The following is a 14,959-nucleotide window of genomic DNA, read 5'->3' on the forward strand; positions in this document are numbered from 1 at the left end:
GATATTGTTCTCTGCCGCACAAACGCATACATTGCCGTTGCGTTGACAGAGTACATTGCAGTTGAATGGGAGGAATATTTTGAAACTCATATACTCTCATACACTCTCCCCTTATACTCTCATATACTCTCATATGTATATGAGTATACTCTCATATACTCTCATATGAAACTCATATACTCAAGAGTGCAAGCACTCGCAAAAACAGTATTCATGAGTATTGTACTCATGAGTGCTGTGTACTCATGAGTGCTGTGTAGTCATGAGTACTCACACTTATTAGTACTCAAACTCATGAGTAGTGTACTCATGAGTACTGTATTCACGAGTAGTGGACTTACCGCTGTACTCACTCGTCATCGTACTCACTGTTTTTTCTGGGTGTGATCACTCATCATCGTACTCACTCGCGAGTTTGAGTACAAATGAGTGTACTCACGAGTGAGTAAGCCGACCTATGCCCATATTGCATAATTGCAAAAGTGTGAAACAGGCAGTTTTACATGGTTAAAATGACAAAGAATTCTTTTCTTATCTTTTTGGGGGCCGCCATGGCGAGCCACAGTGCGCGGCTGCGGCCGTACACGTTTTTTGCGCGACTCCCACATGGGGTCACGAATGTTGAGCTTGTGAAGCTGCTCGTGCAGCGCTTCACAAAAAACGAGCTGAGCGGAGTGCAGGACTTCTCTGGAGGAAGATTCGAGGTTGTTTTCAAGACGAGGGTGGCGGTCGATCGCTTTTTAGTCGATCCCGTCATTTATGTGAGGAGAGCAGGTGCGGTTCGAATATCGTGGTTCGATGGCGAAGATTGTAAGGGCGTTCAACTACCCGCTAGAACGACAGGACGAGGAGCTAGGTGGGTACGGGAACATGCACGCCATGCAGCGCGAGACGACCCCGGGCTTCGCGGACTTCCACTCGGGGATAAGGCACATGCGCATGGACATGGTTCGGCCCATCCCAAAGCTGATCAGGATCCTAAACAGCTATGTCGCGCGCTTCGAGTACGAGGGCGTCGTGCATCAGTGCCTTCGCTGCGGTGGCACGGGCCACTACGCGGCCGCTGCACCACGCCCAAGTGCTCACACTGTGCGCAGTTCGGGCACGAATCGTGCGAGACACCGTGCCCACAGTGCCAGGGCGACCACGCAAGGTATCAGTGCCGTGTCCGGTCGTTCGCAGCCGCGGTTGCGGGGCGGGCCGCCTCCACTGCGACCAAAAGCGTGGAGCCGGAGGGGGAGAAGCGCGTCGTCACCGAACCCGCGAGCGAAGCGAAGCGGTTGAAAACAGCAGCACCGAGGCGGGCGACAGCCTCGAAGCGCATAAGAGCTAGGAACACACCGCGCCGAAGGTCGATGACCCTGCGCCGGTGCCCGCGGAGGTCACAGACGGTGCCACAGAGACACCAGCGCCATCTCTTGCCGCCACGGATCCACCCGCGGTGGAATGTGAGCCAGTGGCGCCACACGTGAGCGCCCCAACAAAGAAAAATAACATCTGGCCTCGAGTGTCTCATGGCCTGGGGCAGGCGGCTGGCACAAGAGGAGCGCGCGGCGATTCAAGTCGCGTCAGACGCGATCCTCCTGCTCTCGTCACCTGTTTCCTGTGGCCCTGGGGTAGCCGCTGCACTTGTAGAGCTTCGAAGGGAGCATCACCGCCTCCTTCGTATCCGATGGGATGGCTTACACGCTATCGCCCGTGCCGAGCGATGGGAATTAGAGACGTGGTGTTCCCGTAACATTTTGAGGCGTAGATTAGCGTGATCAACCCTGCCGCTTTCATCCGTAATAGATCCGCATTCATGAGCCATTGTGAGCACGCCGGACGCTGTCTTGGACGCAGCGCGCCGGTTTTACATTGACCTGTACAGAGACAAGGCAACAACACCCAAACTGTTTCCCCTCGAAGGGCCGCTGGACTCACCCGCCATGAGTAATGACCCAATCACCGAGGGCGAACTGCTCGAGGCACTTACGAAATCGAAACGCAACCGCAGCCCAGGTTCGGATGGCCTACCTCCGGAATTCTACCTGAAGTTTTGGAAGCAGTTGGGGCAGCCTTTCACAGCCCTTGTGAACAGGCTGCTCAGTGGTGGGGTTCTGCCAGCATCTCAAAGGGAAGGGCTGATCACCCTCCTGTGCAAGGACGAGGCGAGAAGCTCCGACCTGCGGGTCTGGCGCCCCATCACGCTGCTCAACTGTGATTATAAGCTGATTGCGAAGTGCCTCGCCACAAGGCTGACCGATGACATAAACAGCATCGTAGGTCTGTACCAGGCGTGCTGCGTGCGCTTTCACTCGGCACAGCTGCATGGTTTCGCTATTCGGGACTTGCTAGAATGGACAGATAATAAAAGCATCCCCGGGCTGCTCTGCAGCTTCGATCAAGAAAATGCGTTTGATGTAGTGAGTCATTCGTACATCTTCCAGACTTTGGCTAAGGCGGGTTAAACTGTCACGTCCAAAAACATGGTTCGCGCACTGTATAATGGGCCCACTTCCACGCTTCTGATTCACGGTCGCGTTTCCGATAGCTTCTCTGTCGGTCAGAGGATTGGCAGGGCTGTCGTGTATGTACTCGCTATCAAGCCACTTTTACAGCGGCTCGCATCCGATCCACGCATCGGCAGTTTTCCTTTGCCGCCGGGTGCCCCGCGTGTTCTCACCTTCCCCTACGCCGATGATCTGACGATCAGCGTGCCAGACGAAAGCTCTCTGTGCTGGCCGTGATCGATCGGTATGGCCCGGTAAGTGGCGCGCGGTTCAACGAAGCCAAGTGCTCGGCGATGTGTTTTCGGGACGCACCACCGCAGCCCAAACACGGTCTCCCGGTGGCCTCGGAGACTAACCCCCATATTCTGAGTCCCTCCTCCACCCAAGGCTTCGCTCGAGAAGACCCTAGAACGCGAGTTTCGGTTTCATAAACTAACCTCCACCCGAGTGCCTACTCCAGCGAAGGAGCCGCTCACGATTTGGAGGAGCCACTTCAAGGTGTCGTCTGTGCTACCTTGAAGCAGCCCTCCAGTACTATTTTCAAGATGGCTGCCTACGCTCCTGTCGGTTCGAGCCGGCTGTGCTCGCTCGCCTCTTTAGCAGAGTTTACGGAGCAGGTACTCCACGTTGACGAGGAATTCCACGAAGGTTTCGAGGGTTTCCGCTCACCCGTCCCCACCGCGAACAAAACAAACGCAAAAATAGAAGCGAGCGCGAGCGGCTATTGGCCGGTTTTTGCACGTGACCAAAATGGCGCCTTCTGGTTGGCTCCCAGGAACTTGCTTTGAAAAACTGACCGCTGGTGTAGCCATCTTGTTTGGGAGTCGACCACGCTAACCATGCCGAGGTGATCATGCCAGGGGGTGCTAAGAAGTTCCTCTCTCTGCACCGATACGGCAAGAAGCGAGCAAAACCCAAGAAACACGATACCGATGTGACCTTGGCGCTTCCTACGCCTTATCAGCAACCAGCCGCCGATGCTGACAGCATCGCGGCCGACGGAGCACCACCGACTCGAGGACAGCGGCCTGATTTGCGCGAACTCCGGTCGCGTAAGAATGGACTCGCGACCAGTGACGACCAGTGACATTGCCCAAGCGAGTGCGCGTGGGAAGGCTATGCTTGATAGGCTCGAGTCCACGCCGGCAACTACGCGAAAGACGGCGCCTTTCACGGAGCCCGCTGATGCGTCCGCAACGTCGGCCACAGACGACGCGCCTTCGTACGGAATTGTGCACATGACCCTTCTAAACACACTGTTCGACGCCTTGAGTTGCAAGACATGCAACGGACGTGTAGAATTGGTGAGTGGAGAGCGTAATTGTGGCCTTGCCACGAAGCTGTCTGTACGGTGTGTGAACTCCGGCAAGATCGCAGCAGAGTGGAGCTCGCCGAGGGTTGGCAGAGGAGACATGCAACCCTTTCGAGGTGAACCTGCTCGCTGGTCCTGCAATGATATCGACCGGGAACGGCCAAACAGCGATGAACGACATCTTTGCCACAATGGGGTTATCCCACCGGGGACTGCACAATAAGACGTTTCAGCGGCATCTGAAAAAGACTTTTCAGCCTTCTGCCACCCGTGCAGCCGAGGCCACAATGACTCAGTGCACCCAAGTGGCGGCAGTGCACGACGACTTGTGTTTTGGACACAAGGGAAACATTGCTGTGTGCTACGATGGCACGTGGATGACACGGGGGCATTCTTCTCACATAGGTGTCGGCACTGTGGTGGAACTGTTCACTGGCTAAGTGCTGGACTATGTTCTTATTTCAAACTTTTGTTTGGGCTGTGGAAATGGCCCCAAGCCCGGGCAGTGAGGACTATGACAAATGGAAGTCCAGCCACCAATGCCAAAAAAACACCTCTTCCAAAGCAGGCCAAATGGAGGTGGAGGCTGGGAAAATGCTGTTCGAAAGGTCCCTGCAGAAACGAAACATGCGGTACACCACCGTCGTGTGTGCTGGTGACAGCCGTACCTACAATGCTGTTCGAGATGCAAAAGTGTACGGCTACGTCGAAGTGCAGGAGGAGGACTGCATAAACCATGTGCAGAAGCGCATGCGGACGGCGGCACGCAACTTGTTGCAAACACACAGAGGTGCAGGCAAGCAAAGCCTTGGTGGCCGGGGGAGGCTAACAGCTGACCTTATTGACAAGCTAGCCCTGTACTATGGTCGAGCACTGAAGTCACACGTCGGCGACGTAGATGCCATGTACCGGGCAGTGATGGCTACATACTATCACGTCACATCCACTGATGGCAGCCCCAACCACACTTTCTGCCCCACAGGTGAGCAGTCTTGGTGCCGCCACAACAGCTAAAGGAGAGCCGCAGCCTGAGCACAACTACAACCTGCCAAGTGACGTGGCTGAAGCACTTTTGCCTGTTTACAAGCACCTGTCGGAGAAGAGCCTGCTGCAGAGGTGTGTGCGGGGGAAGACCCAGAACTCAAACGAGAGCTTCCACCCGGTGATTTGGAGTCTGATCAGCAAGGACCAGCACACGTCGCTGTTTGCCGTCAAAGCCGCTGTTGCCGAAGCTGTGCTGCGCTTCAACACTGGCCACAAGCACGCGGCTACAGCAATCTTGGGAGAGATGAACATGAACGCTATGGTCACCAATTCCAAGAGAGTGTGAGAAAAGGACTTGCGTCGCAGCACGGGTTCTGCTAAGAAGCGGCCAGCCTCCCTTGGGCTTGCCAACATCGTGAGGAGAAGGCACCATGACGGGATGCACGCCGACTACGCTCCAGGGGCTTTTTAGTTGCACCTGAACTTTTCGTATATCTTCTTGAGACCATGACACTCACAGCCCCATGTCCGAATGTGCACAGTCTGTACTCCCGAGAGTTTGTCACGCTTCCAAAGTTTTAAGTTTTTTTTTTTTGGGGGGGGGGGGGGGGGGCGGCGGCAACATATACTGTGAGACTGTGACCCTCACAGCCCTATGAAAGGATGCACACTGCCCATGCTCCTGGGGTTCTTTTTAGTCACACTTCAAAAGTTTCATGTGTGTTTTCTTCAGTGAAATATACTGTGAAACTGTTTCTCGCAGCCCCACATTTTCATTTTGTAGCAGTTACAGAAGTTCAAAATCTCTTGCCCTACAAGGTAGCAATGATTATAATTCTTTTTTATGAGGGATTTCAAGTCTCTACAAGCGCAACAGGACCAAGATAGAGTGGTTAGCTTTACAATAAACTCCGCAAAAAAATTTGTCGGAAATGCCAAATCATGCATTACATTTCAAATGTAACATGCAATAACTTTTGTTCAGGTTGGTGGAGAACATTTATTCTTTTGTTTCACTCCCTGATCACAACTGATCATTTTGATATGCTCGATGTGTGTGTAAACTCCTTGGGAAAGTTCTGAAATGTTTTTCCTCGTTTTCTCAAAACTGCAATTTTCATGGTAGTGCGATTTTTGAGGGTCGATATCATTGGTACTACTGGTGCTATTGCCATAATTCTTTTTTTAATTGAAAGATACACTTTTGGAGAGTGCTATGAGGCTAAAATATGCATAATTATTACTTTTAAAAAATTAGAAAAGTGACGATTTATTTTTGATCCAAACAAGCGTTTTCACACGTAAAAGTTTGATTGCTGTAGCTCTGGTTCAAATTGACCTAGAACCCTCATTCTTCATTTTTGCACTCTCTGATCACTCTAGATTAGTTCTATATGTTAATTTTCTTCATACTTTATTTTGTTTAGGAAATAACTCTCCTCCAAACAAAAGAACATAAATTTGCTAATACTATCTTGAAAAATTCATAATCCAGGACAAAATGTATAACATATCTAGAATCAGCATGTTGAAATACATAAACCATGCAATTTATATGAAAATCGGTCCATAAATAAAAAAAAAAACAGTTGTAAGAGGGGTGTCCCCCCTTAACCCAGTTATAAGCCGTTTCATTTCACTAAAAATGAAAGGGAAGGAATGTTAGTTCTCACTACAAATTTTTCAACTAGGGGTCATTGGTTGTGGAACAAATGTCTGTAGAGCTGCAACACGTAAGACTTCCAAGTTGACGCAATGTTAGCCAGTTTTTAGGGCCCCTCTAAGCCTGGTGTGATCACTTATTCCATAGCGTGTGTTGCATGCAGCCAAACAGTACTTCGCATTTCACAAGATTCCTGGCCACTTCTATCGTCTATCACAGTGCTAGCAAGTCAACGACCGTGACCACAATCCACAGCCTGTGCACCGTGGACGTGTGCACGGCAGATAGAATTGCGGTGGCCATGAAATCCACTCTGATGCACTGCTGTCTCAAAATGGAAAAGATGAGAGGCACAGGGACAGACAACGCGAGCGTTATGACAGGGATCAGTAATGGCGTCCTTCGGAAGTTGGAAGCTGAGGCTCCCCACCCGGAACTGATCCGCTGCGTCTGGCACTCCTTGCAGCTATCCACGTCGGCTGCTACGATGGAAGCCCTGCCGAGAAGCTTGGAATACCCAATAAGCGAAGCGTACAACTGTTTTGTTTCTCCCCGTGCACCACGTGCGGTGGCGAGGAACATTCAACTGAGTTCTGCAGGCGTCACATTGAGTGCTCAGCGTTGCCGCACTGGCGTGCCAGCGTGTTCGTTTTGTTGCCAACGCTTTTCATGAAGACGAGGGCCTCGCTTCTGGGGTGCAAAAAGTGGGGATCTAGCACACGTCGAGACATAGGAAAGCTTCAAAAATTTATTTCTGAAATGTACCACGTTAAAAGAGAAGGCTGAAACAAAAAAGGCCCTAGCAACTCAAAGCCTGCCAAAGGGATCGTGCTAGGAAGAAAAAAAGGAAATTCCTTTGAAAGAGCTGTCATGTGCAAGACATCACCGACGTGCTCATCGTTCAGCCAAATTAGGTAGTTCGCAGCACTTATCCATTTACAGCACTCTTGGATTGAATATTGGCAGTTGGAGCGAGCACGCACCAATGGAAGCATCATTTTTGGAGCGGATTAATGCCTGCTGTCAACAGTAAGCAGATTTCCAAGTATGGTGTGCTGCAACTCGTTCTGTGCAGGGCCGAGTCAGTTGCACAAGCATGTAAAATCCTGCCAAGATTTCAATGCCCTGCTGCCACGACGTTGAACCACAGGCTGGCTTTTTGGCAACTGCAAGCAGTAATCCTTCTACGCAAACCTCCTCACCTTCATGCTACAGCATAGCACAACGCCTTGCTTGCATGGCATTCGAGGCCAGGGCCACACACACCACCTACCGCAAGCTCCCACTGTTGCGTTTAAACCCACTAGTACTGCATACCTTGATGCAAGCATGGGGTGTGTGAAGATGCTCACACTTAATGCATTGCAGAATTAAGCAAAGAAAGAGGCCGCTACCCACACATCAGATGCAGAGGCGTTGCCTGATCCACCTGCTCCTGTCAGCAAGGATATGGCAGACTACTGCTCCATGCACTTGCGCAAACACTGCTTAGCCACACAGCTCCCTCGACCCGTACATTATCCGACATTACGAAAGGATCACCCAACCTTTAACAACAGCGGCGCTGACAGTCTCCCTCCCAACCGCCCTGAGCAGCAATAACGTGGGAAATATGGCAAGTTTTTGTGTGTATGCTATGGCACTGGTAATCGAAACAGCAGTATTTTCATTCTGGATTTATGCTGCGTTACGTGTGGAATGATTGTGCGTTACTTCATAAAAGAACCTACGGCTTTGCATTCACTACATGCACGACTGCAAAAATGCAAAGTAAACTTGATGCAGTACCAGCGAACGCTGGCAGAGACGAAAACATGCAGCAGTGTGTGTCGCGTCTTTTCTTTTTCGTCTACACGCAGATGTCCTGTCTCACAATTGTTACATATGTCAGCCAACTAGCCTGCGAATGCATTTTAGCAAAACATACTTTGACGAGAAGGAAGCTGCGTCATACATAAGTGTTAAGAGTTACATCGCCTCTAGATTTTTTTATTCCAGCTTTTTTGACGGCAGTGCACGTGCCAACCTGGCCCCCGGACACCAATGCTGGAGTTCACCAGCAAGGAAAAAGATGTGGCAACCTTCCTCGAGAAACAGCTTCGGGGACTCGGCTTACGGGAAAACAAGGCTGTGACACCAGGCTCCTTTCAAGAGAAGTTTGTCAACGCAACAAACTGGAGCAATGTCAACACGTTCACTGGCCTGCCTTCAACGAACCTTTGCAATGCTTGCTATGAAAAGACCCACCCTCTCTCAGGAAGGCAGCAATTGGGTGCAAAGAAAGAAATGCCCCAACACTCCACACGTTAAAGCACACCATTTCAAGTGCATTCTTAAGCCATCCCTTCAACTGTTCCCTTACCACATGCAGCAATATGATAGCAGAGTGGGTTCAGATTTTGTTCGAACTTCTGAAAGTGACTGTGGGAAGTTCTTGAGCACTTGCCTCTCTGTTCTAAGCATTCTGGTAATGTGAGCATTATTGTTGATCGCTATTGTGCCCAACTGTTTGCGATGTGCATTGCAAGGTTACTCCTGCTTCAAGTAAGGTTTTACCATCAGGTGTGTGGCGACAGTCACCCCAAGCGGGCTCATTGCCCACATCAGCGAAGGATATGGAGGACGGGCAATGGACAAGGCGATTTTTGACCAAAGCAGTCTGATCAAAGAACTGGATCCCATATCAGATGCCACGATGGCAGACTGCGGCTTTTTGATTGATGATGTCTGCGCTGGCCATACGATTGAGTTGATCAGGCCTCCACACAAGAAACAAAAGCAGATGTTGAAGGGCAACACAAAAAATTGCGTCAGCAAGAGTCCACACAGACCGCGCAATACAACGCATGAATATATTTAAGGTATTGTCGTCGAAAGTTCTATGGAGCATGGTGGGTCTGCTCGACAACATTGTGGTAGCAGCCGCGGGCATCACAAAACTGTCATCCCAAATCTTGGCAGCACATAGATTTCTGTAAATGCTGCATAAATTCATTTTGCCAAACACGTGCAGATGAACCCCAGTCATGCTGGATACAGAACTGGTATATGTTGAACCTTACAGTGGAACTGTTACAGGCCAGCTACCCCCCCCCCCCCCTTCCCCACCTTCCTGGATTCCCCAGTTCACAACACCTTTTTTTGGCGACCACATTTTCAGGAGGCCCATGTATAGTAAGTGTGCATTGAAGAACTGCCGCTGGTCAACATTTTCGAGAGCCCCCCCGACTCTTACTAGGTGCCTCTGTGCACTCTTCCATTCCTCCTCCCTATTTACCAAGGTGGCCAGAGCCAGGGTTGCATAGAACAGGGCTTCTTCAACTGGCTCGTCTCCGCTGGTTGTCCACCTTCCCAGAGCGGCGCAGTATTTGGCTACTGCATGTGTGTGCGTCTGTGGGTGTATGCATAGTGCGTCTCAACCTTCATCCTCGTCTTATTAAAGTGCCATTTTGTGATGGACCACAACCAACAGTCCCAACCATTGATTCTGCTGACACACTGGCTTGCTTGGAAAGGTCACGGAGCGCCGCAACCTGCCTGTCACAACTGAAGGAGACTTTGATGCACACATGGAAGAGTTCGACAGCAATGCGGACAGAATGGGCAAAGTTCGGCACGACTGGGTTGAATGCACACGTCTGGTGGTGGTTAACGGAACGAACAAATGTACCGGTCGAACTACACGGGCAGCACGGGAACGAGCGTCCTGCATCGAATACTATTTTATCCCCAGGCCAATGCTCCTCCCTGATTCAATGTGGTGACAATTGACGCCGAGGGATTAGGCAGCGTGGGTGGCGACCATGACAGCATCCAGCCTATGTTTGGGGGGCCACCACTCACCTTCGCAGCCCCGAGTGGTGTCGAACCGTGCCATTGAAGAGGCGGTGGATCGGGTAGAGCACACCTGCCAGGTTCGCTGCGATGGCATCAGGGAGATCTGTCAGGGGAAGGGGGAGAGGATCACAAGTAACAATTACAATGGAATATTTTACTTGCATGTTTAATGCCTGTGCTACACGGTAACTTTCAATTGTCAATTGGACTCTCGCCCACAACTGCGCCCTATGCATTTCCAATGGGGCACTCGATAGACAATTGGTTCAACGGTCTTCAGAAGGCCTTTGAAACAGCCGTGCAGCACGGGCATAACTAAGTTACAACACTGCAGGCACTGAGCTGCGTCGTCAAAACTACTAACAACCTACACCGCTGGTCACTTGCTAAATCTTCAACACGACTGACCAGGTAGCTCCAGCGCAATGACGCCATACTTGGAGAAAGGTTTAGCAAAACAGGGGTAGTTTTCGGAAGGCTTTTGTTTTGCTCGTACAATCGTACAAAACCATCGCAATTCGGGAGTAGCCCGGATAATTTGGGAAACCTGGCAGGTACATTAGAGAGAGACGTGGGATGGGTTTTTGTGAGGGTGCACGAGGACTCTGAGGAGGGGCTCCAGGTGGCACTGCAAGCACAGGGGCAGGGGGCGCAATGCTAAGAGGAGGAGTAGTAAGAGGAAACTGCAGGCATGGTGGTGGGGGGGCAAGGAGGTCGCAAGTGCACTGGCAATGTGCAGGCATGCATGCAGTGGTCACTGGTGTGCCCTGAGCAGTACTGCAATGGGTGAGTCGGAGATCATGACACTGTGGGATTGCAAGCGAGAGCCCAACAAAGCCACGGGGACAATGGCACGGGGCAAGAGGAAGGCGGTCAGCACCAGAACGCTGCGTGAATTTAGGAAATGAGGGAGAGATGCCGGCAGAAAAATCTGGAGGCATGTACAAGCGCAGAGGCCAACGGCAGCTTCTTGCCCCGTGCTCGGCCACTGAAGGGGAGCGTAAAGACAAGGAGTGCCTTGGGTACTTGCAGCATCTCTTGGCCATCAAAGTGCGCTCTGTGGACACCCCCAGGGCCGACTCCCTGATCCTACCAGCTATGCACATTGGGGGTGGGGCAGTAGAAATAGACACCGACCATAGCGTAACTCTGATGGGCAAAATAGAACGTGTCCTAAGGCACCTATCGGCAGCTTGGCTGCTGGTTTCGATGGTGCACCTCCCCTGTTGCCAACAGGCGTCAGACACGAATGGTCTGGCCGGCAGCTTTGGACGCGGTGCTTACGACAGGCAGGGTGTCACAGAGCTCAAGGGCGGCTCAAGAACGAGGCCGTCCAAATTGCGGGAGCTTGGACAGCAACTAGAAGGGTGCCCTCAGCAAGTACGTTCCTGCTGTCAGTGATGCCCAGTGCAGGTACCGTAAAAACCCGCGTATAATACGGACCCACGTATAATACGAGGTGTGATTCGGGGACAGCAAAATCAGAAAAAAACTTTTCATCCGCATATAATGCGAGGTAAAGAGCACAGAAAATATTTATTTGCACTGCAGTTACCCCTCAGTTATTGTCAGTTTTCAATGGCACTGTCTCCCCACGTCCGTTCAGTCATCGTCGGGTTCGCTGCCGCTGTCTCCTGAAGTCGCCTTGTCGGAAATGTCTTCCCACAGAAAGTGGTCCTCAGTGCCATCAAGGGCGTTCGAGATGCCGCATTTCTTAAAAGAGCGACTGACGAGCTCCTCTGGGATGCTGGCCCACACATCCGCGATCCTGCCACAAAGCACCGCTGGAGAAGCCCGCGTCAGCCATACGGTAGCTGTCACTTACGGGTCTCCTGACCTCATCCACTCTTGGTAGCAGAACCTGATGCAGTATTTGAAAGGTTGATGCAAACGTCTAGCGGTTGCAGCTGGGATGTCATTCCTCCTGGAATGGCAATGAGTTCGGTGCGGGGTTCGCGCAACAACTTCACGGAATCGGCCAGGTGGCAGCGACAGGCGTTCAACACGAGCACTGACGGGAACCCCCAACAGTGCTCCAGGCCGCCGACACCACACAGACTTTATCCAGTCAAGCACCAGTTGCTTTCTCCACCCGGGAATGCTGCCTTCGGTGACGCCGAACTGCCGTCCTGCAGCGCAATTCCTGATGGTCTGGGCACATAAAATAACGTTTCTTTTAATTGCAGCCGAATACTGCCTTCATGCACCTGCCATCGTGATAGACTTGCGGTGAACGTGCCGATCCTTTGCGTGGTCAAAACAATCAAAATGGCGCCGGTTGAGAGACGCAGCAGCCAGCTAATGCCACTGCAAGATGGCGCACCCTCCGATGAAACCGAAACCGAAAGTGCAAATTTTCTGCTGAAAACTTTGGGATCTACATATAATACGAGGCACAAATTTTACATGGTAAAATTTGGAAAAAAAACCTCGTATTATACGCGGGTTTTTACGGTAATGTTTGCTGCCACATGAATGAATGGCACTATTCGGTTGTTCACACTATCGGAGACCTGTTAGAGTTAGAACTGGAAGTGCTGCACTCTGCTTTCCGTGTACAAGTTTGTGCATGCTGAATTGGATCCCCATGGCAGCGACTGTGACGCATGCATCTTTCCGTGGTCCCAGCTCCTCGAACGACTAGAGGAGGGAAAGAATTCCCAGTGCTCTGCCCCAGCAACGTTCGAGATAAGGACCGCTTCCCCTAACTTTTTGCAGCGGAACAGTCGTCCCTCTCAAAGCATTCGTGGTGAGGCCACGTCCAAGGAGAGGAAGTATTCTACGAAATAAATATGCCAGTATACTGAAAGTGTACGCACTTTCCCCCGTTTCGTTTCTCACAGCCTTGCACCAAGACACCAGCCGAGAGTACAATGAGCAACGCCTCTGCAACTAAAGCTTGAGCAGGCCCAGGGGTAAAATGGTCTAAATGGTCTAAAATGCATTCTGCACTGTCACTCGACAGTAGAGGAATTTGAAGAGGCCGTCAAAGGAAGAAAACACTCCTCGTCCTGCACAACTTCATGCTGTAAACCCGCTCGTATTGTCCACCCAGCATGGTTGACAGCAAGGACTCGGAAGGACGGGCGATTCCAGTGCTGGTTGCTTCAGGCTGGTTTCAATGCTGGTGCCCATGAAAAGCAGCGCTGATTTGACAGTGAACTCGTAGGACAAATGATGGGGCTAATTTTTGTTTTCTTCATTGGTCTAGCCGCATTTCAAAAGTGCCATCTTCGCTTCAGGCTGCCTTTCGTATGTGTGGCTTTCCCGCAAGGCAGCCGTGGCGTGCAAAAAGCCAACTTCAAAACTTCGGATACGTGGGGAAATTAAATGTGCATACGAGCGAAGAGGCAACCGTTCCGCATTGCCAGCAAGGCTTAGCAAAAAAGGAAGACGATGGAGGGGTGGGGGGCAGAGAGTTTCGGGAAGGACTTCGCAGACCGCAGAAATGCCCTTGTGGTGTCGTTATCTGAGAGCCACTGACCTAGACTAGCACTTCTTAGTTGTGAACTAAACTGCACTACAGATGAATACCACTCACTGGCTAGCAAGACTTTAAACTCGTGGAGCCTTCCAAACAGGTGCAAGTTAAAATTCCTGCCTGGGAAACCCTCGAAAGTGACGTGTGATAAAAAAAAGTCCCCACGCGGTGCTGAATTGACCCCCCGCTGTCCGGACGCCTTGAATGAAACGATTGAATACGTGCATGCGATGATTTCACTGGTTGTGTTGCTCAACATGCCAACAACCTCGGCTATAGGGACCGGGCGGCCGTTGTATGGCACCACCGTCGTTTCAGCGAACAGCGCCGCCCGTGGCGAACCGCTCGTCAGTGGAATGCCGGTGGCGGTCAGCGCAGCGTAGTTGTGCATGGCTTTCTGTCGTTTTTCTGCGGTGCGGCTTGCAAAGCGAACGTAACCCCACGTGAATTTTTCAGATCGGTAAATCTTGAGTGTGGATGTAACGTTTACGAGGCATGCCATGTGTGTTATTTACGCCCATACTCAGTATTTACAAATAGCAGACGACGCTCAATGCGCCAAGCTGGAAGTCAAGCTGGAAGTGAAAGTTCGTTGCTTCATGCAATTTTTTCATGCCTGCATGCAGTTTCGCGAATCGAGGAGTATATTGCCGCTAAATGCTCCCACAAAGCCGGTGTGAGCAACCGATCTAGGAATGCTGCGGCGCTGGCCTTTGGCAGTTGATGACGAAACGGCGCCGGCGTCGTGCACAAGCGAAAGACAAAGTTGGGGGGTGTCCTCGAAGATTTACATCAAAACAGAAATTGTGACGGACGACGCTTCCGTATCTTCATTACATACGGCTGAAACGTGTTTAATTTCACAGAAATGCTCTTACTACAGTTATCGGGAATCGTTGATAGAATAAATACCGCATGATAGTAGAATGTTATTGCTTGTCATGGAGAAGCATTGCTTTACAAGAATTGCAATGGTTGCTGGCTAGTTGGTAAATGGTTTTTCAAAAACGAATTCCTGCGTGGCTGAAGGACGCAAGACCCGTTCTCAGCTTCACAACTGAATGCTGCGTTCGGTTTACAAGCTGCCACCTACGCTTGAAAAATCATGCACACCTCCGTCTAACGACGATGATGGTTTATCGCAAAGCTCTATCGTATGGGTTTCCTTGGTAGCCTTCTGGATTTAAACT

At 51.1% G+C, this 14,959-nt stretch overlaps 1 pseudogene; it reads left to right on the plus strand.

The window, feature by feature from the left end:
- The first annotated feature begins 798 nt into the window (after positions 1-798).
- Positions 799-5,306, plus strand: LOC144164451 (uncharacterized; annotated as a pseudogene).
- Positions 5,307-14,959: the final 9,653 nt, after the last annotated feature.

Source organism: Haemaphysalis longicornis, unplaced genomic scaffold (assembly GCF_048455015.1).
Source record: "Haemaphysalis longicornis isolate Haplotype H1 unplaced genomic scaffold, Haemaphysalis longicornis Haplotype H1 scaffold_13, whole genome shotgun sequence".
In the NCBI taxonomy this organism is placed as follows: domain Eukaryota; kingdom Metazoa; phylum Arthropoda; class Arachnida; order Ixodida; family Ixodidae; genus Haemaphysalis; species Haemaphysalis longicornis.